Raw genomic sequence first — 20,744 nt, forward strand, 5'->3', positions numbered from 1 at the left:
AGCAGGTTTCCTTTACTGTTCTTCACGCCTCCCCTAGCGATGACTATGTCATCAATTCCCTTTGAAAGCAGATAGAGTACGCTTCTTTTCCAGTATTTATCGAAGCTCGGGGACTTTTTCATAATCAACGGAAGGTATTGTTGATTAACAGCAAAAGACATGGAAATGAAACCACAAAATCCTTCGAGCCGGATTTGAACCAGCGACCTAAGGATGCCCGAATTAATGCTACAGTCCTCCGCTCTACCAACTGAGCTATCGAAGGAGGGGTAGCAGAAGCTCATAGCACTGAAATTACCTCTCGCTCAAGAAAGGTTGTGGGGGGTGGGGACCAGGAGCAGACAGATGAAAATCATCAATATTAATCGCGGCTCCCTCTCAAAGCTACCACTTCTGAGAGCACACTGTGAGTTACGTCTTATCACCTCAAAGGAGGATTTCACACCAAAGTGGATGTTCCGTCTTGGCTTGGTGAAAAGCAGGGGCGCCGCAATGATGAATTTTACAGAAAGGAAAGGAACTTTGATACAAAGACCTTAGGAAGCATTGGTGGCAAATGGATGGAAGCCTTTAACCGTGAGAAAAATGACAGAAAGTTATGGGAGTCATTACCACGCACCCAGCTTCAAGAACATGCATTTTGGGTTCATTTTTGAAAGGAAAGAGAATGGAAAAATCAGTAGAGTAAAGGCAACATATTCAGTTTTTCTTGAAGCTACTGTAGAGAGTCTCTGGTTTAGAGGAAGAACCCTTACCAATGACCAAGATGGCTGCCACAGATTTCTATCCTAAATGTATTAAGATTGCCAAGATTAATCATCACTTTGATGGCTTAAACAAGTAAGATTCTTTGGTTCTATAAGCATCAAAAATGAGATTGCCCCATTTCATGGGGTTTTCCAAGGCACACGTCTCACAGTTTAAGTGGGGTTCGTATCCCAGTTGCATGGCATATCTCTTCCTTAATACTGACAGCCAGCCTAGTTTTCTGCCAAAATCCAAGATAAGCATGGCAAAAGTCTGGAGATGCCGGGGATTGAACCCGGGGCCTCATACATGCGAAGCATGCGCTCTACCACTGAGCTACATCCCCTCCACTGCCCTCTAAAGTTTTGCTGGATGCAAGGAGACTCTGGAGCCCACGGACTGCAAAGTCTCGATTTGAGACTAGAATGTAAAGTGTCAGGCATGAAATTGCCCACGCCTTACGTGAGGGCTGTCTTCATGGAGCATATACTTAGTGCAATCAGGGTTCGATTCTCCGGCAGGGCTTTTATTTGCTCAGTTTGGAATGCAAAACTTCTCAGGATTTCCCCAAATGTGTAAACTGTTGGTCTACTTTCCAGCTTGCTCAGCCTTTCGGGGGATGATTCCATTGGCTATGCCCTCTTGCCCATCGGTGGACACTCAAATTGAAGGCAAGTCACAGTGTGATTGGCTGCCAAGCAGCTACCGTGGTGCAATGCAATTGGAAGTCTGCCAAGGGCATACATGTACTAATGCAATGCTTTGGTAGCAGTTTTGATCAGCAGGTTTCCTTTACTGTTCTTCACGCCTCCCCTAGCGATGACTATGTCATCAATTCCCTTTGAAAGCAGATAGAGTACGCTTCTTTTCCAGTATTTATCAAAGCTCGGGGACTTTTTCATAATCAACGGAAGGTATTGTTGATTAACAGCAAAAGACATGGAAATGAAACCACAAAATCCTTCGAGCCGGATTTGAACCAGCGACCTAAGGATGCCCGAATTAATGCTACAGTCCTCCGCTCTACCAACTGAGCTATCGAAGGAGGGGTAGCAGAAGCTCATAGCACTGAAATTACCTCTCGCTCAAGAAAGGTTGTGGGGGGTGGGGACCAGGAGCAGACAGATGAAAATCATCAATATTAATCGCGGCTCCCTCTCAAAGCTACCACTTCTGAGAGCACACTGTGAGTTACGTCTTATCACCTCAAAGGAGGATTTCACACCAAAGTGGATGTTCCGTCTTGGCTTGGTGAAAAGCAGGGGCGCCGCAATGATGAATTTTACAGAAAGGAAAGGAACTTTGATACAAAGACCTTAGGAAGCATTGGTGGCAAATGGATGGAAGCCTTTAACCGTGAGAAAAATGACAGAAAGTTATGGGAGTCATTACCACGCACCCAGCTTCAAGAACATGCATTTTGGGTTCATTTTTGAAAGGAAAGAGAATGGAAAAATCAGTAGAGTAAAGGCAACATATTCAGTTTTTCTTGAAGCTACTGTAGAGAGTCTCTGGTTTAGAGGAAGAACCCTTACCAATGACCAAGATGGCTGCCACAGATTTCTATCCTAAATGTATTAAGATTGCCAAGATTAATCATCACTTTGATGGCTTAAACAAGTAAGATTCTTTGGTTCTATAAGCATCAAAAATGAGATTGCCCCATTTCATGGGGTTTTCCAAGGCACACGTCTCACAGTTTAAGTGGGGTTCGTATCCCAGTTGCATGGCATATCTCTTCCTTAATACTGACAGCCAGCCTAGTTTTCTGCCAAAATCCAAGATAAGCATGGCAAAAGTCTGGAGATGCCGGGGATTGAACCCGGGGCCTCATACATGCAAAGCATGCGCTCTACCACTGAGCTACATCCCCTTGTATGCCAAGTTTTACTGTATGCATGGAAACCCTGAATGTAAGTGTCTGCCAAGTCAACCCACTTGACACTGCAGCATAAAGTCTCAGTCAGGAAAATCCTTAAGCCTCGCACCTGGATTATCTTCCTGGTCTATAGTCTTGTTTAGAGATGCTTGTGTGCAGCCTTCTTAGCGCAGTAGGCAGCGCGTCAGTCTCATAATCTGAAGGTCCTGAGTTCGATCCTCAGAGAGGGCATTTATTTCCTCCTTTTGGCAAGCAAAATTCTCAGATTTTCTTGAAAAGTGGAAACTATGCCTATTTCAAACAATATTTTTCAATGCAACCTATTTAAGTGGGGTTCTGACCCCCCAACTGCCTGAGAAACCTCAACTTTCCACAAGGTGGCAGGCTAGCCTTCTGGAAAAAGCCGAGATACAGAACAGCGACTCCTGGAGATGCCGGGGATTGAACCCGGGGCCTCATACATGCGAAGCATGCACTCTACCACTGAGCTACATCCCCTCCACTGCCCTCTAAAGTTTTGCTGGATGCAAGGAGACTCTGGAGCCCACGGACTGCAAAGTCTCGATTTGAGACTAGAATGTAAAGTGTCAGGCATGAAATTGCCCACGCCTTACGTGAGGGCTGTCTTCATGAAGCATATACTTAGTGCAATCAGGGTTCGATTCTCCGGCAGGGCTTTTATTTGCTCAGTTTGGAATGCAAAACTTCTCAGGATTTCCCCAAATGTGTAAACTGTTGGTCTACTTTCCAGCTTGCTCAGCCTTTCGGGGGATGATTCCATTGGCTATGCCCTCTTGCCCATCGGTGGACACTCAAATTGAAGGCAAGTCACAGTGTGATTGGCTGCCAAGCAGCTACCGTGGTGCAATGCAATTGGAAGTCTGCCAAGGGCATACATGTACTAATGCAATGCTTTGGTAGCAGTTTTGATCAGCAGGTTTCCTTTACTGTTCTTCACGCCTCCCCTAGCGATGACTATGTCATCAATTCCCTTTGAAAGCAGATAGAGTACGCTTCTTTTCCAGTATTTATCAAAGCTCGGGGACTTTTTCATAATCAACGGAAGGTATTGTTGATTAACAGCAAAAGACATGGAAATGAAACCACAAAATCCTTCGAGCCGGATTTGAACCAGCGACCTAAGGATGCCCGAATTAATGCTACAGTCCTCCGCTCTACCAACTGAGCTATCGAAGGAGGGGTAGCAGAAGCTCATAGCACTGAAATTACCTCTCGCTCAAGAAAGGTTGTGGGGGGTGGGGACCAGGAGCAGACAGATGAAAATCATCAATATTAATCGCGGCTCCCTCTCAAAGCTACCACTTCTGAGAGCACACTGTGAGTTACGTCTTATCACCTCAAAGGAGGATTTCACACCAAAGTGGATGTTCCGTCTTGGCTTGGTGAAAAGCAGGGGCGCCGCAATGATGAATTTTACAGAAAGGAAAGGAACTTTGATACAAAGACCTTAGGAAGCATTGGTGGCAAATGGATGGAAGCCTTTAACCGTGAGAAAAATGACAGAAAGTTATGGGAGTCATTACCACGCACCCAGCTTCAAGAACATGCATTTTGGGTTCATTTTTGAAAGGAAAGAGAATGGAAAAATCAGTAGAGTAAAGGCAACATATTCAGTTTTTCTTGAAGCTACTGTAGAGAGTCTCTGGTTTAGAGGAAGAACCCTTACCAATGACCAAGATGGCTGCCACAGATTTCTATCCTAAATGTATTAAGATTGCCAAGATTAATCATCACTTTGATGGCTTAAACAAGTAAGATTCTTTGGTTCTATAAGCATCAAAAATGAGATAGCCCCATTTCATGGGGTTTTCCAAGGCACACGTCTCACAGTTTAAGTGGGGTTCGTATCCCAGTTGCATGGCATATCTCTTCCTTAATACTGACAGCCAGCCTAGTTTTCTGCCAAAATCCAAGATAAGCATGGCAAAAGTCTGGAGATGCCGGGGATTGAACCCGGGGCCTCATACATGCAAAGCATGCGCTCTACCACTGAGCTACATCCCCTTGTATGCCAAGTTTTACTGTATGCATGGAAACCCTGAATGTAAGTGTCTGCCAAGTCAACCCACTTGACACTGCAGCATAAAGTCTCAGTCAGGAAAATCCTTAAGCCTCGCACCTGGATTATCTTCCTGGTCTATAGTCTTGTTTAGAGATGCTTGTGTGCAGCCTTCTTAGCGCAGTAGGCAGCGTGTCAGTCTCATAATCTGAAGGTCCTGAGTTCGATCCTCAGAGAGGGCATTTATTTCCTCCTTTTGGCAAGCAAAATTCTCAGATTTTCTTGAAAAGTGGAAACTATGCCTATTTCAAACAATATTTTTCAATGCAACCTATTTAAGTGGGGTTCTGACCCCCCAACTGCCTGAGAAACCTCAACTTTCCACAAGGTGGCAGGCTAGCCTTCTGGAAAAAGCCGAGATACAGAACAGCGACTCCTGGAGATGCCGGGGATTGAACCCGGGGCCTCATACATGCGAAGCATGCGCTCTACCACTGAGCTACATCCCCTCCACTGCCCTCTAAAGTTTTGCTGGATGCAAGGAGACTCTGGAGCCCACGGACTGCAAAGTCTCGATTTGAGACTAGAATGTAAAGTGTCAGGCATGAAATTGCCCACGCCTTACGTGAGGGCTGTCTTCATGGAGCATATACTTAGTGCAATCAGGGTTCGATTCTCCGGCAGGGCTTTTATTTGCTCAGTTTGGAATGCAAAACTTCTCAGGATTTCCCCAAATGTGTAAACTGTTGGTCTACTTTCCAGCTTGCTCAGCCTTTCGGGGGATGATTCCATTGGCTATGCCCTCTTGCCCATCGGTGGACACTCAAATTGAAGGCAAGTCACAGTGTGATTGGCTGCCAAGCAGCTACCGTGGTGCAATGCAATTGGAAGTCTGCCAAGGGCATACATGTACTAATGCAATGCTTTGGTAGCAGTTTTGTTCAGCAGGTTTCCTTTACTGTTCTTCACGCCTCCCCTAGCGATGACTATGTCATCAATTCCCTTTGAAAGCAGATAGAGTACGCTTCTTTTCCAGTATTTATCGAAGCTCGGGGACTTTTTCATAATCAACGGAAGGTATTGTTGATTAACAGCAAAAGACATGGAAATGAAACCACAAAATCCTTCGAGCCGGATTTGAACCAGCGACCTAAGGATGCCCGAATTAATGCTACAGTCCTCCGCTCTACCAACTGAGCTATCGAAGGAGGGGTAGCAGAAGCTCATAGCACTGAAATTACCTCTCGCTCAAGAAAGGTTGTGGGGGGTGGGGACCAGGAGCAGACAGATGAAAATCATCAATATTAATCGCGGCTCCCTCTCAAAGCTACCACTTCTGAGAGCACACTGTGAGTTACGTCTTATCACCTCAAAGGAGGATTTCACACCAAAGTGGATGTTCCGTCTTGGCTTGGTGAAAAGCAGGGGCGCCGCAATGATGAATTTTACAGAAAGGAAAGGAACTTTGATACAAAGACCTTAGGAAGCATTGGTGGCAAATGGATGGAAGCCTTTAACCGTGAGAAAAATGACAGAAAGTTATGGGAGTCATTACCACGCACCCAGCTTCAAGAACATGCATTTTGGGTTCATTTTTGAAAGGAAAGAGAATGGAAAAATCAGTAGAGTAAAGGCAACATATTCAGTTTTTCTTGAAGCTACTGTAGAGAGTCTCTGGTTTAGAGGAAGAACCCTTACCAATGACCAAGATGGCTGCCACAGATTTCTATCCTAAATGTATTAAGATTGCCAAGATTAATCATCACTTTGATGGCTTAAACAAGTAAGATTCTTTGGTTCTATAAGCATCAAAAATGAGATAGCCCCATTTCATGGGGTTTTCCAAGGCACACGTCTCACAGTTTAAGTGGGGTTCGTATCCCAGTTGCATGGCATATCTCTTCCTTAATACTGACAGCCAGCCTAGTTTTCTGCCAAAATCCAAGATAAGCATGGCAAAAGTCTGGAGATGCCGGGGATTGAACCCGGGGCCTCATACATGCAAAGCATGCGCTCTACCACTGAGCTACATCCCCTTGTATGCCAAGTTTTACTGTCTGCATGGAAACCCTGAATGTAAGTGTCTGCCAAGTCAACCCACTTGACACTGCAGCATAAAGTCTCAGTCAGGAAAATCCTTAAGCCTCGCACCTGGATTATCTTCCTGGTCTATAGTCTTGTTTAGAGATGCTTGTGTGCAGCCTTCTTAGCGCAGTAGGCAGCGCGTCAGTCTCATAATCTGAAGGTCCTGAGTTCGATCCTCAGAGAGGGCATTTATTTCCTCCTTTTGGCAAGCAAAATTCTCAGATTTTCTTGAAAAGTGGAAACTATGCCTATTTCAAACAATATTTTTCAATGCAACCTATTTAAGTGGGGTTCTGACCCCCCAACTGCCTGAGAAACCTCAACTTTCCACAAGGTGGCAGGCTAGCCTTCTGGAAAAAGCCGAGATACAGAACAGCGACTCCTGGAGATGCCGGGGATTGAACCCGGGGCCTCATACAAGCGAAGCATGCGCTCTACCACTGAGCTACATCCCCTCTACTGCCCTCTAAAGTTTTGCTGGATGCAAGGAGACTCTGGAGCCCACGGACTGCAAAGTCTCGATTTGAGACTAGAATGTAAAGTGTCAGGCATGAAATTGCCCACGCCTTACGTGAGGGCTGTCTTCATGGAGCATATACTTAGTGCAATCAGGGTTCGATTCTCCGGCAGGGCTTTTATTTGCTCAGTTTGGAATGCAAAACTTCTCAGGATTTCCCCAAATGTGTAAACTGTTGGTCTACTTTCCAGCTTGCTCAGCCTTTCGGGGGATGATTCCATTGGCTATGCCCTCTTGCCCATCGGTGGACACTCAAATTGAAGGCAAGTCACAGTGTGATTGGCTGCCAAGCAGCTACCGTGGTGCAATGCAATTGGAAGTCTGCCAAGGGCATACATGTACTAATGCAATGCTTTGGTAGCAGTTTTGATCAGCAGGTTTCCATTACTGTTCTTCACGCCTCCCCTAGCGATGACTATGTCATCAATTCCCTTTGAAAGCAGATAGAGTACGCTTCTTTTCCAGTATTTATCGAAGCTCGGGGACTTTTTCATAATCAACGGAAGGTATTGTTGATTAACAGCAAAAGACATGGAAATGAAACCACAAAATCCTTCGAGCCGGATTTGAACCAGCGACCTAAGGATGCCCGAATTAATGCTACAGTCCTCCGCTCTACCAACTGAGCTATCGAAGGAGGGGTAGCAGAAGCTCATAGCACTGAAATTACCTCTCGCTCAAGAAAGGTTGTGGGGGGTGGGGACCAGGAGCAGACAGATGAAAATCATCAATATTAATCGCGGCTCCCTCTCAAAGCTACCACTTCTGAGAGCACACTGTGAGTTACGTCTTATCACCTCAAAGGAGGATTTCACACCAAAGTGGATGTTCCGTCTTGGCTTGGTGAAAAGCAGGGGCGCCGCAATGATGAATTTTACAGAAAGGAAAGGAACTTTGATACAAAGACCTTAGGAAGCATTGGTGGCAAATGGATGGAAGCCTTTAACCGTGAGAAAAATGACAGAAAGTTATGGGAGTCATTACCACGCACCCAGCTTCAAGAACATGCATTTTGGGTTCATTTTTGAAAGGAAAGAGAATGGAAAAATCAGTAGAGTAAAGGCAACATATTCAGTTTTTCTTGAAGCTACTGTAGAGAGTCTCTGGTTTAGAGGAAGAACCCTTACCAATGACCAAGATGGCTGCCACAGATTTCTATCCTAAATGTATTAAGATTGCCAAGATTAATCATCACTTTGATGGCTTAAACAAGTAAGATTCTTTGGTTCTATAAGCATCAAAAATGAGATTGCCCCATTTCATGGGGTTTTCCAAGGCACACGTCTCACAGTTTAAGTGGGGTTCGTATCCCAGTTGCATGGCATATCTCTTCCTTAATACTGACAGCCAGCCTAGTTTTCTGCCAAAATCCAAGATAAGCATGGCAAAAGTCTGGAGATGCCGGGGATTGAACCCGGGGCCTCATACATGCGAAGCATGCGCTCTACCACTGAGCTACATCCCCTCCACTGCCCTCTAAAGTTTTGCTGGATGCAAGGAGACTCTGGAGCCCACGGACTGCAAAGTCTCGATTTGAGACTAGAATGTAAAGTGTCAGGCATGAAATTGCCCACGCCTTACGTGAGGGCTGTCTTCATGGAGCATATACTTAGTGCAATCAGGGTTCGATTCTCCGGCAGGGCTTTTATTTGCTCAGTTTGGAATGCAAAACTTCTCAGGATTTCCCCAAATGTGTAAACTGTTGGTCTACTTTCCAGCTTGCTCAGCCTTTCGGGGGATGATTCCATTGGCTATGCCCTCTTGCCCATCGGTGGACACTCAAATTGAAGGCAAGTCACAGTGTGATTGGCTGCCAAGCAGCTACCGTGGTGCAATGCAATTGGAAGTCTGCCAAGGGCATACATGTACTAATGCAATGCTTTGGTAGCAGTTTTGATCAGCAGGTTTCCTTTACTGTTCTTCACGCCTCCCCTAGCGATGACTATGTCATCAATTCCCTTTGAAAGCAGATAGAGTACGCTTCTTTTCCAGTATTTATCAAAGCTCGGGGACTTTTTCATAATCAACGGAAGGTATTGTTGATTAACAGCAAAAGACATGGAAATGAAACCACAAAATCCTTCGAGCCGGATTTGAACCAGCGACCTAAGGATGCCCGAATTAATGCTACAGTCCTCCGCTCTACCAACTGAGCTATCGAAGGAGGGGTAGCAGAAGCTCATAGCACTGAAATTACCTCTCGCTCAAGAAAGGTTGTGGGGGGTGGGGACCAGGAGCAGACAGATGAAAATCATCAATATTAATCGCGGCTCCCTCTCAAAGCTACCACTTCTGAGAGCACACTGTGAGTTACGTCTTATCACCTCAAAGGAGGATTTCACACCAAAGTGGATGTTCCGTCTTGGCTTGGTGAAAAGCAGGGGCGCCGCAATGATGAATTTTACAGAAAGGAAAGGAACTTTGATACAAAGACCTTAGGAAGCATTGGTGGCAAATGGATGGAAGCCTTTAACCGTGAGAAAAATGACAGAAAGTTATGGGAGTCATTACCACGCACCCAGCTTCAAGAACATGCATTTTGGGTTCATTTTTGAAAGGAAAGAGAATGGAAAAATCAGTAGAGTAAAGGCAACATATTCAGTTTTTCTTGAAGCTACTGTAGAGAGTCTCTGGTTTAGAGGAAGAACCCTTACCAATGACCAAGATGGCTGCCACAGATTTCTATCCTAAATGTATTAAGATTGCCAAGATTAATCATCACTTTGATGGCTTAAACAAGTAAGATTCTTTGGTTCTATAAGCATCAAAAATGAGATAGCCCCATTTCATGGGGTTTTCCAAGGCACACGTCTCACAGTTTAAGTGGGGTTCGTATCCCAGTTGCATGGCATATCTCTTCCTTAATACTGACAGCCAGCCTAGTTTTCTGCCAAAATCCAAGATAAGCATGGCAAAAGTCTGGAGATGCCGGGGATTGAACCCGGGGCCTCATACATGCAAAGCATGCGCTCTACCACTGAGCTACATCCCCTTGTATGCCAAGTTTTACTGTATGCATGGAAACCCTGAATGTAAGTGTCTGCCAAGTCAACCCACTTGACACTGCAGCATAAAGTCTCAGTCAGGAAAATCCTTAAGCCTCGCACCTGGATTATCTTCCTGGTCTATAGTCTTGTTTAGAGATGCTTGTGTGCAGCCTTCTTAGCGCAGTAGGCAGCGCGTCAGTCTCATAATCTGAAGGTCCTGAGTTCGTTCCTCAGAGAGGGCATTTATTTCCTCCTTTTGGCAAGCAAAATTCTCAGATTTTCTTGAAAAGTGGAAACTATGCCTATTTCAAACAATATTTTTCAATGCAACCTATTTAAGTGGGGTTCTGACCCCCCAACTGCCTGAGAAACCTCAACTTTCCACAAGGTGGCAGGCTAGCCTTCTGGAAAAAGCCGAGATACAGAACAGCGACTCCTGGAGATGCCGGGGATTGAACCCGGGGCCTCATACATGCGAAGCATGCACTCTACCACTGAGCTACATCCCCTCCACTGCCCTCTAAAGTTTTGCTGGATGCAAGGAGACTCTGGAGCCCACGGACTGCAAAGTCTCGATTTGAGACTAGAATGTAAAGTGTCAGGGATGAAATTGCCCACGCCTTACGTGAGGGCTGTCTTCATGGAGCATATACTTAGTGCAATCAGGGTTCGATTCTCCGGCAGGGCTTTTATTTGCTCAGTTTGGAATGCAAAACTTCTCAGGATTTCCCCAAATGTGTAAACTGTTGGTCTACTTTCCAGCTTGCTCAGCCTTTCGGGGGATGATTCCATTGGCTATGCCCTCTTGCCCATCGGTGGACACTCAAATTGAAGGCAAGTCACAGTGTGATTGGCTGCCAAGCAGCTACCGTGGTGCAATGCAATTGGAAGTCTGCCAAGGGCATACATGTACTAATGCAATGCTTTGGTAGCAGTTTTGATCAGCAGGTTTCCTTTACTGTTCTTCACGCCTCCCCTAGCGATGACTATGTCATCAATTCCCTTTGAAAGCAGATAGAGTACGCTTCTTTTCCAGTATTTATCGAAGCTCGGGGACTTTTTCATAATCAACGGAAGGTATTGTTGATTAACAGCAAAAGACATGGAAATGAAACCACAAAATCCTTCGAGCCGGATTTGAACCAGCGACCTAAGGATGCCCGAATTAATGCTACAGTCCTCCGCTCTACCAACTGAGCTATCGAAGGAGGGGTAGCAGAAGCTCATAGCACTGAAATTACCTCTCGCTCAAGAAAGGTTGTGGGGGGTGGGGACCAGGAGCAGACAGATGAAAATCATCAATATTAATCGCGGCTCCCTCTCAAAGCTACCACTTCTGAGAGCACACTGTGAGTTACGTCTTATCACCTCAAAGGAGGATTTCACACCAAAGTGGATGTTCCGTCTTGGCTTGGTGAAAAGCAGGGGCGCCGCAATGATGAATTTTACAGAAAGGAAAGGAACTTTGATACAAAGACCTTAGGAAGCATTGGTGGCAAATGGATGGAAGCCTTTAACCGTGAGAAAAATGACAGAAAGTTATGGGAGTCATTACCACGCACCCAGCTTCAAGAACATGCATTTTGGGTTCATTTTTGAAAGGAAAGAGAATGGAAAAATCAGTAGAGTAAAGGCAACATATTCAGTTTTTCTTGAAGCTACTGTAGAGAGTCTCTGGTTTAGAGGAAGAACCCTTACCAATGACCAAGATGGCTGCCACAGATTTCTATCCTAAATGTATTAAGATTGCCAAGATTAATCATCACTTTGATGGCTTAAACAAGTAAGATTCTTTGGTTCTATAAGCATCAAAAATGAGATTGCCCCATTTCATGGGGTTTTCCAAGGCACACGTCTCACAGTTTAAGTGGGGTTCGTATCCCAGTTGCATGGCATATCTCTTCCTTAATACTGACAGCCAGCCTAGTTTTCTGCCAAAATCCAAGATAAGCATGGCAAAAGTCTGGAGATACCGGGGATTGAACCCGGGGCCTCATACATGCGAAGCATGCGCTCTACCACTGAGCTACATCCCCTCCACTGCCCTCTAAAGTTTTGCTGGATGCAAGGAGACTCTGGAGCCCACGGACTGCAAAGTCTCGATTTGAGACTAGAATGTAAAGTGTCAGGCATGAAATTGCCCACGCCTTACGTGAGGGCTGTCTTCATGGAGCATATACTTAGTGCAATCAGGGTTCGATTCTCCGGCAGGGCTTTTATTTGCTCAGTTTGGAATGCAAAACTTCTCAGGATTTCCCCAAATGTGTAAACTGTTGGTCTACTTTCCAGCTTGCTCAGCCTTTCGGGGGATGATTCCATTGGCTATGCCCTCTTGCCCATCGGTGGACACTCAAATTGAAGGCAAGTCACAGTGTGATTGGCTGCCAAGCAGCTACCGTGGTGCAATGCAATTGGAAGTCTGCCAAGGGCATACATGTACCAATGCTTTGGTAGCAGTTTTGATCAGCAGGTTTCCTTTACTGTTCTTCACGCCTCCCCTAGCGATGACTATGTCATCAATTCCCTTTGAAAGCAGATAGAGTACGCTTCTTTTCCAGTATTTATCAAAGCTCGGGGACTTTTTCATAATCAACGGAAGGTATTGTTGATTAACAGCAAAAGACATGGAAATGAAACCACAAAATCCTTCGAGCCGGATTTGAACCAGCGACCTAAGGATGCCCGAATTAATGCTACAGTCCTCCGCTCTACCAACTGAGCTATCGAAGGAGGGGTAGCAGAAGCTCATAGCACTGAAATTACCTCTCGCTCAAGAAAGGTTGTGGGGGGTGGGGACCAGGAGCAGACAGATGAAAATCATCAATATTAATCGCGGCTCCCTCTCAAAGCTACCACTTCTGAGAGCACACTGTGAGTTACGTCTTATCACCTCAAAGGAGGATTTCACACCAAAGTGGATGTTCCGTCTTGGCTTGGTGAAAAGCAGGGGCGCCGCAATGATGAATTTTACAGAAAGGAAAGGAACTTTGATACAAAGACCTTAGGAAGCATTGGTGGCAAATGGATGGAAGCCTTTAACCGTGAGAAAAATGACAGAAAGTTATGGGAGTCATTACCACGCACCCAGCTTCAAGAACATGCATTTTGGGTTCATTTTTGAAAGGAAAGAGAATGGAAAAATCAGTAGAGTAAAGGCAACATATTCAGTTTTTCTTGAAGCTACTGTAGAGAGTCTCTGGTTTAGAGGAAGAACCCTTACCAATGACCAAGATGGCTGCCACAGATTTCTATCCTAAATGTATTAAGATTGCCAAGATTAATCATCACTTTGATGGCTTAAACAAGTAAGATTCTTTGGTTCTATAAGCATCAAAAATGAGATAGCCCCATTTCATGGGGTTTTCCAAGGCACACGTCTCACAGTTTAAGTGGGGTTCGTATCCCAGTTGCATGGCATATCTCTTCCTTAATACTGACAGCCAGCCTAGTTTTCTGCCAAAATCCAAGATAAGCATGGCAAAAGTCTGGAGATGCCGGGGATTGAACCCGGGGCCTCATACATGCAAAGCATGCGCTCTACCACTGAGCTACATCCCCTTGTATGCCAAGTTTTACTGTATGCATGGAAACCCTGAATGTAAGTGTCTGCCAAGTCAACCCACTTGACACTGCAGCATAAAGTCTCAGTCAGGAAAATCCTTAAGCCTCGCACCTGGATTATCTTCCTGGTCTATAGTCTTGTTTAGAGATGCTTGTGTGCAGCCTTCTTAGCGCAGTAGGCAGCGTGTCAGTCTCATAATCTGAAGGTCCTGAGTTCGATCCTCAGAGAGGGCATTTATTTCCTCCTTTTGGCAAGCAAAATTCTCAGATTTTCTTGAAAAGTGGAAACTATGCCTATTTCAAACAATATTTTTCAATGCAACCTATTTAAGTGGGGTTCTGACCCCCCAACTGCCTGAGAAACCTCAACTTTCCACAAGGTGGCAGGCTAGCCTTCTGGAAAAAGCCAAGATACAGAACAGCGACTCCTGGAGATGCCGGGGATTGAACCCGGGGCCTCATACATGCGAAGCATGCGCTCTACCACTGAGCTACATCCCCTCCACTGCCCTCTAAAGTTTTGCTGGATGCAAGGAGACTCTGGAGCCCACGGACTGCAAAGTCTCGATTTGAGACTAGAATGTAAAGTGTCAGGCATGAAATTGCCCACGCCTTACGTGAGGGCTGTCTTCATGGAGCATATACTTAGTGCAATCAGGGTTCGATTCTCCGGCAGGGCTTTTATTTGCTCAGTTTGGAATGCAAAACTTCTCAGGATTTCCCCAAATGTGTAAACTGTTGGTCTACTTTCCAGCTTGCTCAGCCTTTCGGGGGATGATTCCATTGGCTATGCCCTCTTGCCCATCGGTGGACACTCAAATTGAAGGCAAGTCACAGTGTGATTGGCTGCCAAGCAGCTACCGTGGTGCAATGCAATTGGAAGTCTGCCAAGGGCATACATGTACTAATGCAATGCTTTGGTAGCAGTTTTGTTCAGCAGGTTTCCTTTACTGTTCTTCACGCCTCCCCTAGCGATGACTATGTCATCAATTCCCTTTGAAAGCAGATAGAGTACGCTTCTTTTCCAGTATTTATCGAAGCTCGGGGACTTTTTCATAATCAACGGAAGGTATTGTTGATTAACAGCAAAAGACATGGAAATGAAACCACAAAATCCTTCGAGCCGGATTTGAACCAGCGACCTAAGGATGCCCGAATTAATGCTACAGTCCTCCGCTCTACCAACTGAGCTATCGAAGGAGGGGTAGCAGAAGCTCATAGCACTGAAATTACCTCTCGCTCAAGAAAGGTTGTGGGGGGTGGGGACCAGGAGCAGACAGATGAAAATCATCAATATTAATCGCGGCTCCCTCTCAAAGCTACCACTTCTGAGAGCACACTGTGAGTTACGTCTTATCACCTCAAAGGAGGATTTCACACCAAAGTGGATGTTCCGTCTTGGCTTGGTGAAAAGCAGGGGCGCCGCAATGATGAATTTTACAGAAAGGAAAGGAACTTTGATACAAAGACCTTAGGAAGCATTGGTGGCAAATGGATGGAAGCCTTTAACCGTGAGAAAAATGACAGAAAGTTATGGGAGTCATTACCACGCACCCAGCTTCAAGAACATGCATTTTGGGTTCATTTTTGAAAGGAAAGAGAATGGAAAAATCAGTAGAGTAAAGGCAACATATTCAGTTTTTCTTGAAGCTACTGTAGAGAGTCTCTGGTTTAGAGGAAGAACCCTTACCAATGACCAAGATGGCTGCCACAGATTTCTATCCTAAATGTATTAAGATTGCCAAGATTAATCATCACTTTGATGGCTTAAACAAGTAAGATTCTTTGGTTCTATAAGCATCAAAAATGAGATTGCCCCATTTCATGGGGTTTTCCAAGGCACACGTCTCACAGTTTAAGTGGGGTTCGTATCCCAGTTGCATGGCATATCTCTTCCTTAATACTGACAGCCAGCCTAGTTTTCTGCCAAAATCCAAGATAAGCATGGCAAAAGTCTGGAGATGCCGGGGATTGAACCCGGGGCCTCATACATGCGAAGCATGCGCTCTACCACTGAGCTACATCCCCTCCACTGCCCTCTAAAGTTTTGCTGGATGCAAGGAGACTCTGGAGCCCACGGACTGCAAAGTCTCGATTTGAGACTAGAATGTAAAGTGTCAGGCATGAAATTGCCCACGCCTTACGTGAGGGCTGTCTTCATGGAGCATATACTTAGTGCAATCAGGGTTCGATTCTCCGGCAGGGCTTTTATTTGCTCAGTTTGGAATGCAAAACTTCTCAGGATTTCCCCAAATGTGTAAACTGTTGGTCTACTTTCCAGCTTGCTCAGCCTTTCGGGGGATGATTCCATTGGCTATGCCCTCTTGCCCATCGGTGGACACTCAAATTGAAGGCAAGTCACAGTGTGATTGGCTGCCAAGCAGCTACCGTGGTGCAATGCAATTGGAAGTCTGCCAAGGGCATACATGTACTAATGCAATGCTTTGGTAGCAGTTTTGATCAGCAGGTTTCCTTTACTGTTCTTCACGCCTCCCCTAGCGATGACTATGTCATCAATTCCCTTTGAAAGCAGATAGAGTACGCTTCTTTTCCAGTATTTATCAAAGCTCGGGGACTTTTTCATAATCAACGGAAGGTATTGTTGATTAACAGCAAAAGACATGGAAATGAAACCACAAAATCCTTCGAGCCGGATTTGAACCAGCGACCTAAGGATGCCCGAATTAATGCTACAGTCCTCCGCTCTACCAACTGAGCTATCGAAGGAGGGGTAGCAGAAGCTCATAGCACTGAAATTACCTCTCGCTCAAGAAAGGTTGTGGGGGGTGGGGACCAGGAGCAGACAGATGAAAATCATCAATATTAATCGCGGCTCCCTCTCAAAGCTACCACTTCTGAGAGCACACTGTGAGTTACGTCTTATCACCTCAAAGGAGGATTTCACACCAAAGTGGATGTTCCGTCTTGGCTTGGTGAAAAGCAGGGGCGCCGCAATGATGAATTTTACAGAAAGGAAAGGAACTTTGATACAAAGACCTTAGGAAGCATTGGTGGCAAATGGATGGAAGCCTTTAACCGTGAGAAAAATGACAGAAAGTTATGGGAGTCATTACCACGCACCCAGCTTCAAGAACATGCATTTTGGGTTCATTTTTGAAAGGAAAGAGAATGGAAAAATCAGTAGAGTAAAGGCAACATATTCAGTTTTTCTTGAAGCTACTGTAGAGAGTCTCTGGTTTAGAGGAAGAACCCTTACCAATGACCAAGATGGCTGCCACAGATTTCTATCCTAAATGTATTAAGATTGCCAAGATTAATCATCACTTTGATGGCTTAAACAAGTAAGATTCTTTGGTTCTATAAGCATCAAAAATGAGATTGCCCCATTTCATGGGGTTTTCCAAGGCACACGTCTCACAGTTTAAGTGGGGTTCGTATCCCAGTTGCATGGCATATCTCTTCCTTAATACTGACAGCCAGCCTAGTTTTCTGCCAAAATCCAAGATAAGCATGGCAAAAGTCTGGAGATACCGGGGATTGAACCCGGGGCCTCATACATGCGAAGCATGCGCTCTACCACTGAGCTACATCCCCTCCACTGCCCTCTAAAGTTTTGCTGGATGCAAGGAGACTCTGGAGCCCACGGACTGCAAAGTCTCGATTTGAGACTAGAATGTAAAGTGTCAGGCATGAAATTGCCCACGCCTTACGTGAGGGCTGTCTTCATGGAGCATATACTTAGTGCAATCAGGGTTCGATTCTCCGGCAGGGCTTTTATTTGCTCAGTTTGGAATGCAAAACTTCTCAGGATTTCCCCAAATGTGTAAACTGTTGGTCTACTTTCCAGCTTGCTCAGCCTTTCGGGGGATGATTCCATTGGCTATGCCCTCTTGCCCATCGGTGGACACTCAAATTGAAGGCAAGTCACAGTGTGATTGGCTGCCAAGCAGCTACCGTGGTGCAATGCAATTGGAAGTCTGCCAAGGGCATACATGTACTAATGCAATGCTTTGGTAGCAGTTTTGATCAGCAGGTTTCCTTTACTGTTCTTCACGCCTCCCCTAGCGATGACTATGTCATCAATTCCCTTTGAAAGCAGATAGAGTACGCTTCTTTTCCAGTATTTATCGAAGCTCGGGGACTTTTTCATAATCAACGGAAGGTATTGTTGATTAACAGCAAAAGACATGGAAATGAAACCACAAAATCCTTCGAGCCGGATTTGAACCAGCGACCTAAGGATGCCCGAATTAATGCTACAGTCCTCCGCTCTACCAACTGAGCTATCGAAGGAGGGGTAGCAGAAGCTCATAGCACTGAAATTACCTCTCGCTCAAGAAAGGTTGTGGGGGGTGGGGACCAGGAGCAGACAGATGAAAATCATCAATATTAATCGCGGCTCCCTCTCAAAGCTACCACTTCTGAGAGCACACTGTGAGTTACGTCTTATCACCTCAAAGGAGGATTTCACACCAAAGTGGATGTTCCGTCTTGGCTTGGTGAAAAGCAGGGGCGCCGCAATGATGAATTTTACAGAAAGGAAAGGAACTTTGATACAAAGACCTTAGGAAGCATTGGTGGCAAATGGATGGAAGCCTTTAACCGTGAGAAAAATGACAGAAAGTTATGGGAGTCATTACCACGCACCCAGCTTCAAGAACATGCATTTTGGGTTCATTTTTGAAAGGAAAGAGAATGGAAAAATCAGTAGAGTAAAGGCAACATATTCAGTTTTTCTTGAAGCTACTGTAGAGAGTCTCTGGTTTAGAGGAAGAACCCTTACCAATGACCAAGATGGCTGCCACAGATTTCTATCCTAAATGTATTAAGATTGCCAAGATTAATCATCACTTTGATGGCTTAAACAAGTAAGATTCTTTGGTTCTATAAGCATCAAAAATGAGATTGCCCCATTTCATGGGGTTTTCCAAGGCACACGTCTCACAGTTTAAGTGGGGTTCGTATCCCAGTTGCATGGCATATCTCTTCCTTAATACTGACAGCCAGCCTAGTTTTCTGCCAAAATCCAAGATAAGCATGGCAAAAGTCTGGAGATACCGGGGATTGAACCCGGGGCCTCATACATGCGAAGCATGCGCTCTACCACTGAGCTACATCCCCTCCACTGCCCTCTAAAGTTTTGCTGGATGCAAGGAGACTCTGGAGCCCACGGACTGCAAAGTCTCGATTTGAGACTAGAATGTAAAGTGTCAGGCATGAAATTGCCCACGCCTTACGTGAGGGCTGTCTTCATGGAGCATATACTTAGTGCAATCAGGGTTCGATTCTCCGGCAGGGCTTTTATTTGCTCAGTTTGGAATGCAAAACTTCTCAGGATTTCCCCAAATGTGTAAACTGTTGGTCTACTTTCCAGCTTGCTCAGCCTTTCGGGGGATGATTCCATTGGCTATGCCCTCTTGCCCATCGGTGGACACTCAAATTGAAGGCAAGTCACAGTGTGATTGGCTGCCAAGCAGCTACCGTGGTGCAATGCAATTGGAAGTCTGCCAAGGGCATACATGTACCAATGCTTTGGTAGCAGTTTTGATCAGCAGGTTTCCTTTACTGTTCTTCACGCCTCCCCTAGCGATGACTATGTCATCAATTCCCTTTGAAAGCAGATAGAGTACGCTTCTTTTCCAGTATTTATCAAAGCTCGGGGACTTTTTCATAATCAACGGAAGGTATTGTTGATTAACAGCAAAAGACATGGAAATGAAACCACAAAATCCTTCGAGCCGGATTTGAACCAGCGACCTAAGGATGCCCGAATTAATGCTACAGTCCTCCGCTCTACCAACTGAGCTATCGAAGGAGGGGTAGCAGAAGCTCATAGCACTGAAATTACCTCTCGCTCAAGAAAGGTTGTGGGGGGTGGGGACCAGGAGCAGACAGATGAAAATCATCAATATTAATCGCGGCTCCCTCTCAAAGCTACCACTTCTGAGAGCACACTGTGAGTTACGTCTTATCACCTCAAAGGAGGATTTCACACCAAAGTGGATGTTCCGTCTTGGCTTGGTGAAAAGCAGGGGCGCCGCAATGATGAATTTTACAGAAAGGAAAGGAACTTTGATACAAAGACCTTAGGAAGCATTGGTGGCAAATGGATGGAAGCCTTTAACCGTGAGAAAAATGACAGAAAGTTATGGGAGTCATTACCACGCACCCAGCTTCAAGAACATGCATTTTGGGTTCATTTTTGAAAGGAAAGAGAATGGAAAAATCAGTAGAGTAAAGGCAACATATTCAGTTTTTCTTGAAGCTACTGTAGAGAGTCTCTGGTTTAGAGGAAGAACCCTTACCAATGACCAAGATGGCTGCCACAGATTTCTATCCTAAATGTATTAAGATTGCCAAGATTAATCATCACTTTGATGGCTTAAACAAGTAAGATTCTTTGGTTCTATAAGCATCAAAAATGAGATTGCCCCATTTCATGGGGTTTTCCAAGGCACACGTCTCACAGTTTAAGTGGGGTTCGTATCCCAGTTGCATGGCATATCTCTTCCTTAATACTGACAGCCAGCCTAGTTTTCTGCCAAAATCCAAGATAAGCATGGCAAAAGTCTGGAGATGCCGGGGATTGAACCCGGGGCCTCATACATGCGAAGCATGCGCTCTACCACTGAGCTACATCCCCTCCACTGCCCTCTAAAGTTTTGCTGGATGCAAGGAGACTCTGGAGCCCACGGACTGCAAAGTCTCGATTTGAGACTAGAATGTAAAGTGTCAGGCATGAAATTGCCCACGCCTTACGTGAGGGCTGTCTTCATGGAGCATATACTTAGTGCAATCAGGGTTCGATTCTCCGGCAGGGCTTTTATTTGCTCAGTTTGGAATGCAAAACTTCTCAGGATTTCCCCAAATGTGTAAACTGTTGGTCTACTTTCCAGCTTGCTCAGCCTTTCGGGGGATGATTCCATTGGCTATGCCCTCTTGCCCATCGGTGGACACTCAAATTGAAGGCAAGTCACAGTGTGATTG

The 20,744-nt window shown here is 45.3% G+C and overlaps 34 non-coding genes across 34 annotated transcripts; 5 read left to right on the plus strand and 29 right to left on the minus strand.

Annotated features, from left to right (window-relative positions):
* Positions 1–179: 179 nt before the first annotated feature.
* On the minus strand, positions 180–265 carry TRNAY-GUA (transfer RNA tyrosine (anticodon GUA)). The gene is given in 2 exon segments: positions 180–215; positions 229–265. It is a non-coding gene; the product is annotated as a tRNA-Tyr (tRNA).
* A 756-nt stretch (positions 266–1,021) lies between these two features.
* On the minus strand, positions 1,022–1,093 carry TRNAA-CGC (transfer RNA alanine (anticodon CGC)). Its single transcript has one exon. It is a non-coding gene; the product is annotated as a tRNA-Ala (tRNA).
* Positions 1,094–1,706: 613 nt separating this feature from the next.
* TRNAY-GUA (transfer RNA tyrosine (anticodon GUA)) lies at positions 1,707–1,792 on the minus strand. Its single transcript is given in 2 exon segments — positions 1,707–1,742; positions 1,756–1,792. It is a non-coding gene; the product is annotated as a tRNA-Tyr (tRNA).
* A 756-nt stretch (positions 1,793–2,548) lies between these two features.
* Positions 2,549–2,620, minus strand: TRNAA-UGC (transfer RNA alanine (anticodon UGC)). The gene has a single exon. It is a non-coding gene; the product is annotated as a tRNA-Ala (tRNA).
* A 164-nt stretch (positions 2,621–2,784) lies between these two features.
* TRNAM-CAU (transfer RNA methionine (anticodon CAU)) lies at positions 2,785–2,857 on the plus strand. The gene has a single exon. It is a non-coding gene; the product is annotated as a tRNA-Met (tRNA).
* A 195-nt stretch (positions 2,858–3,052) lies between these two features.
* TRNAA-CGC (transfer RNA alanine (anticodon CGC)) lies at positions 3,053–3,124 on the minus strand. The gene has a single exon. It is a non-coding gene; the product is annotated as a tRNA-Ala (tRNA).
* Positions 3,125–3,737: 613 nt separating this feature from the next.
* Positions 3,738–3,823, minus strand: TRNAY-GUA (transfer RNA tyrosine (anticodon GUA)). The gene is given in 2 exon segments: positions 3,738–3,773; positions 3,787–3,823. It is a non-coding gene; the product is annotated as a tRNA-Tyr (tRNA).
* A 756-nt stretch (positions 3,824–4,579) lies between these two features.
* Positions 4,580–4,651, minus strand: TRNAA-UGC (transfer RNA alanine (anticodon UGC)). The gene has a single exon. It is a non-coding gene; the product is annotated as a tRNA-Ala (tRNA).
* A 164-nt stretch (positions 4,652–4,815) lies between these two features.
* TRNAM-CAU (transfer RNA methionine (anticodon CAU)) lies at positions 4,816–4,888 on the plus strand. The gene has a single exon. It is a non-coding gene; the product is annotated as a tRNA-Met (tRNA).
* A 195-nt stretch (positions 4,889–5,083) lies between these two features.
* On the minus strand, positions 5,084–5,155 carry TRNAA-CGC (transfer RNA alanine (anticodon CGC)). The gene has a single exon. It is a non-coding gene; the product is annotated as a tRNA-Ala (tRNA).
* Positions 5,156–5,768: 613 nt separating this feature from the next.
* TRNAY-GUA (transfer RNA tyrosine (anticodon GUA)) lies at positions 5,769–5,854 on the minus strand. Its single transcript is given in 2 exon segments — positions 5,769–5,804; positions 5,818–5,854. It is a non-coding gene; the product is annotated as a tRNA-Tyr (tRNA).
* A 756-nt stretch (positions 5,855–6,610) lies between these two features.
* Positions 6,611–6,682, minus strand: TRNAA-UGC (transfer RNA alanine (anticodon UGC)). Its single transcript has one exon. It is a non-coding gene; the product is annotated as a tRNA-Ala (tRNA).
* A 164-nt stretch (positions 6,683–6,846) lies between these two features.
* On the plus strand, positions 6,847–6,919 carry TRNAM-CAU (transfer RNA methionine (anticodon CAU)). The gene has a single exon. It is a non-coding gene; the product is annotated as a tRNA-Met (tRNA).
* A 195-nt stretch (positions 6,920–7,114) lies between these two features.
* TRNAA-CGC (transfer RNA alanine (anticodon CGC)) lies at positions 7,115–7,186 on the minus strand. The gene has a single exon. It is a non-coding gene; the product is annotated as a tRNA-Ala (tRNA).
* Positions 7,187–7,799: 613 nt separating this feature from the next.
* TRNAY-GUA (transfer RNA tyrosine (anticodon GUA)) lies at positions 7,800–7,885 on the minus strand. The gene is given in 2 exon segments: positions 7,800–7,835; positions 7,849–7,885. It is a non-coding gene; the product is annotated as a tRNA-Tyr (tRNA).
* Positions 7,886–8,641: 756 nt separating this feature from the next.
* Positions 8,642–8,713, minus strand: TRNAA-CGC (transfer RNA alanine (anticodon CGC)). The gene has a single exon. It is a non-coding gene; the product is annotated as a tRNA-Ala (tRNA).
* Positions 8,714–9,326: 613 nt separating this feature from the next.
* Positions 9,327–9,412, minus strand: TRNAY-GUA (transfer RNA tyrosine (anticodon GUA)). Its single transcript is given in 2 exon segments — positions 9,327–9,362; positions 9,376–9,412. It is a non-coding gene; the product is annotated as a tRNA-Tyr (tRNA).
* A 756-nt stretch (positions 9,413–10,168) lies between these two features.
* Positions 10,169–10,240, minus strand: TRNAA-UGC (transfer RNA alanine (anticodon UGC)). Its single transcript has one exon. It is a non-coding gene; the product is annotated as a tRNA-Ala (tRNA).
* A 164-nt stretch (positions 10,241–10,404) lies between these two features.
* Positions 10,405–10,477, plus strand: TRNAM-CAU (transfer RNA methionine (anticodon CAU)). Its single transcript has one exon. It is a non-coding gene; the product is annotated as a tRNA-Met (tRNA).
* Positions 10,478–10,672: 195 nt separating this feature from the next.
* TRNAA-CGC (transfer RNA alanine (anticodon CGC)) lies at positions 10,673–10,744 on the minus strand. Its single transcript has one exon. It is a non-coding gene; the product is annotated as a tRNA-Ala (tRNA).
* A 613-nt stretch (positions 10,745–11,357) lies between these two features.
* TRNAY-GUA (transfer RNA tyrosine (anticodon GUA)) lies at positions 11,358–11,443 on the minus strand. Its single transcript is given in 2 exon segments — positions 11,358–11,393; positions 11,407–11,443. It is a non-coding gene; the product is annotated as a tRNA-Tyr (tRNA).
* A 756-nt stretch (positions 11,444–12,199) lies between these two features.
* TRNAA-CGC (transfer RNA alanine (anticodon CGC)) lies at positions 12,200–12,271 on the minus strand. Its single transcript has one exon. It is a non-coding gene; the product is annotated as a tRNA-Ala (tRNA).
* A 608-nt stretch (positions 12,272–12,879) lies between these two features.
* TRNAY-GUA (transfer RNA tyrosine (anticodon GUA)) lies at positions 12,880–12,965 on the minus strand. Its single transcript is given in 2 exon segments — positions 12,880–12,915; positions 12,929–12,965. It is a non-coding gene; the product is annotated as a tRNA-Tyr (tRNA).
* A 756-nt stretch (positions 12,966–13,721) lies between these two features.
* TRNAA-UGC (transfer RNA alanine (anticodon UGC)) lies at positions 13,722–13,793 on the minus strand. The gene has a single exon. It is a non-coding gene; the product is annotated as a tRNA-Ala (tRNA).
* Positions 13,794–13,957: 164 nt separating this feature from the next.
* TRNAM-CAU (transfer RNA methionine (anticodon CAU)) lies at positions 13,958–14,030 on the plus strand. The gene has a single exon. It is a non-coding gene; the product is annotated as a tRNA-Met (tRNA).
* A 195-nt stretch (positions 14,031–14,225) lies between these two features.
* TRNAA-CGC (transfer RNA alanine (anticodon CGC)) lies at positions 14,226–14,297 on the minus strand. Its single transcript has one exon. It is a non-coding gene; the product is annotated as a tRNA-Ala (tRNA).
* A 613-nt stretch (positions 14,298–14,910) lies between these two features.
* TRNAY-GUA (transfer RNA tyrosine (anticodon GUA)) lies at positions 14,911–14,996 on the minus strand. Its single transcript is given in 2 exon segments — positions 14,911–14,946; positions 14,960–14,996. It is a non-coding gene; the product is annotated as a tRNA-Tyr (tRNA).
* A 756-nt stretch (positions 14,997–15,752) lies between these two features.
* TRNAA-CGC (transfer RNA alanine (anticodon CGC)) lies at positions 15,753–15,824 on the minus strand. The gene has a single exon. It is a non-coding gene; the product is annotated as a tRNA-Ala (tRNA).
* Positions 15,825–16,437: 613 nt separating this feature from the next.
* Positions 16,438–16,523, minus strand: TRNAY-GUA (transfer RNA tyrosine (anticodon GUA)). Its single transcript is given in 2 exon segments — positions 16,438–16,473; positions 16,487–16,523. It is a non-coding gene; the product is annotated as a tRNA-Tyr (tRNA).
* A 756-nt stretch (positions 16,524–17,279) lies between these two features.
* On the minus strand, positions 17,280–17,351 carry TRNAA-CGC (transfer RNA alanine (anticodon CGC)). The gene has a single exon. It is a non-coding gene; the product is annotated as a tRNA-Ala (tRNA).
* Positions 17,352–17,964: 613 nt separating this feature from the next.
* On the minus strand, positions 17,965–18,050 carry TRNAY-GUA (transfer RNA tyrosine (anticodon GUA)). The gene is given in 2 exon segments: positions 17,965–18,000; positions 18,014–18,050. It is a non-coding gene; the product is annotated as a tRNA-Tyr (tRNA).
* Positions 18,051–18,806: 756 nt separating this feature from the next.
* Positions 18,807–18,878, minus strand: TRNAA-CGC (transfer RNA alanine (anticodon CGC)). Its single transcript has one exon. It is a non-coding gene; the product is annotated as a tRNA-Ala (tRNA).
* Positions 18,879–19,486: 608 nt separating this feature from the next.
* On the minus strand, positions 19,487–19,572 carry TRNAY-GUA (transfer RNA tyrosine (anticodon GUA)). The gene is given in 2 exon segments: positions 19,487–19,522; positions 19,536–19,572. It is a non-coding gene; the product is annotated as a tRNA-Tyr (tRNA).
* Positions 19,573–20,328: 756 nt separating this feature from the next.
* On the minus strand, positions 20,329–20,400 carry TRNAA-CGC (transfer RNA alanine (anticodon CGC)). The gene has a single exon. It is a non-coding gene; the product is annotated as a tRNA-Ala (tRNA).
* Between the last annotated feature and the right edge of the window lie 344 nt (positions 20,401–20,744).

The sequence above is a fragment of the Lissotriton helveticus genome, chromosome 1_2 (assembly GCF_964261635.1).
Source record: "Lissotriton helveticus chromosome 1_2, aLisHel1.1, whole genome shotgun sequence".
NCBI classification, from domain to species: Eukaryota; Metazoa; Chordata; class Amphibia; order Caudata; family Salamandridae; genus Lissotriton; species Lissotriton helveticus.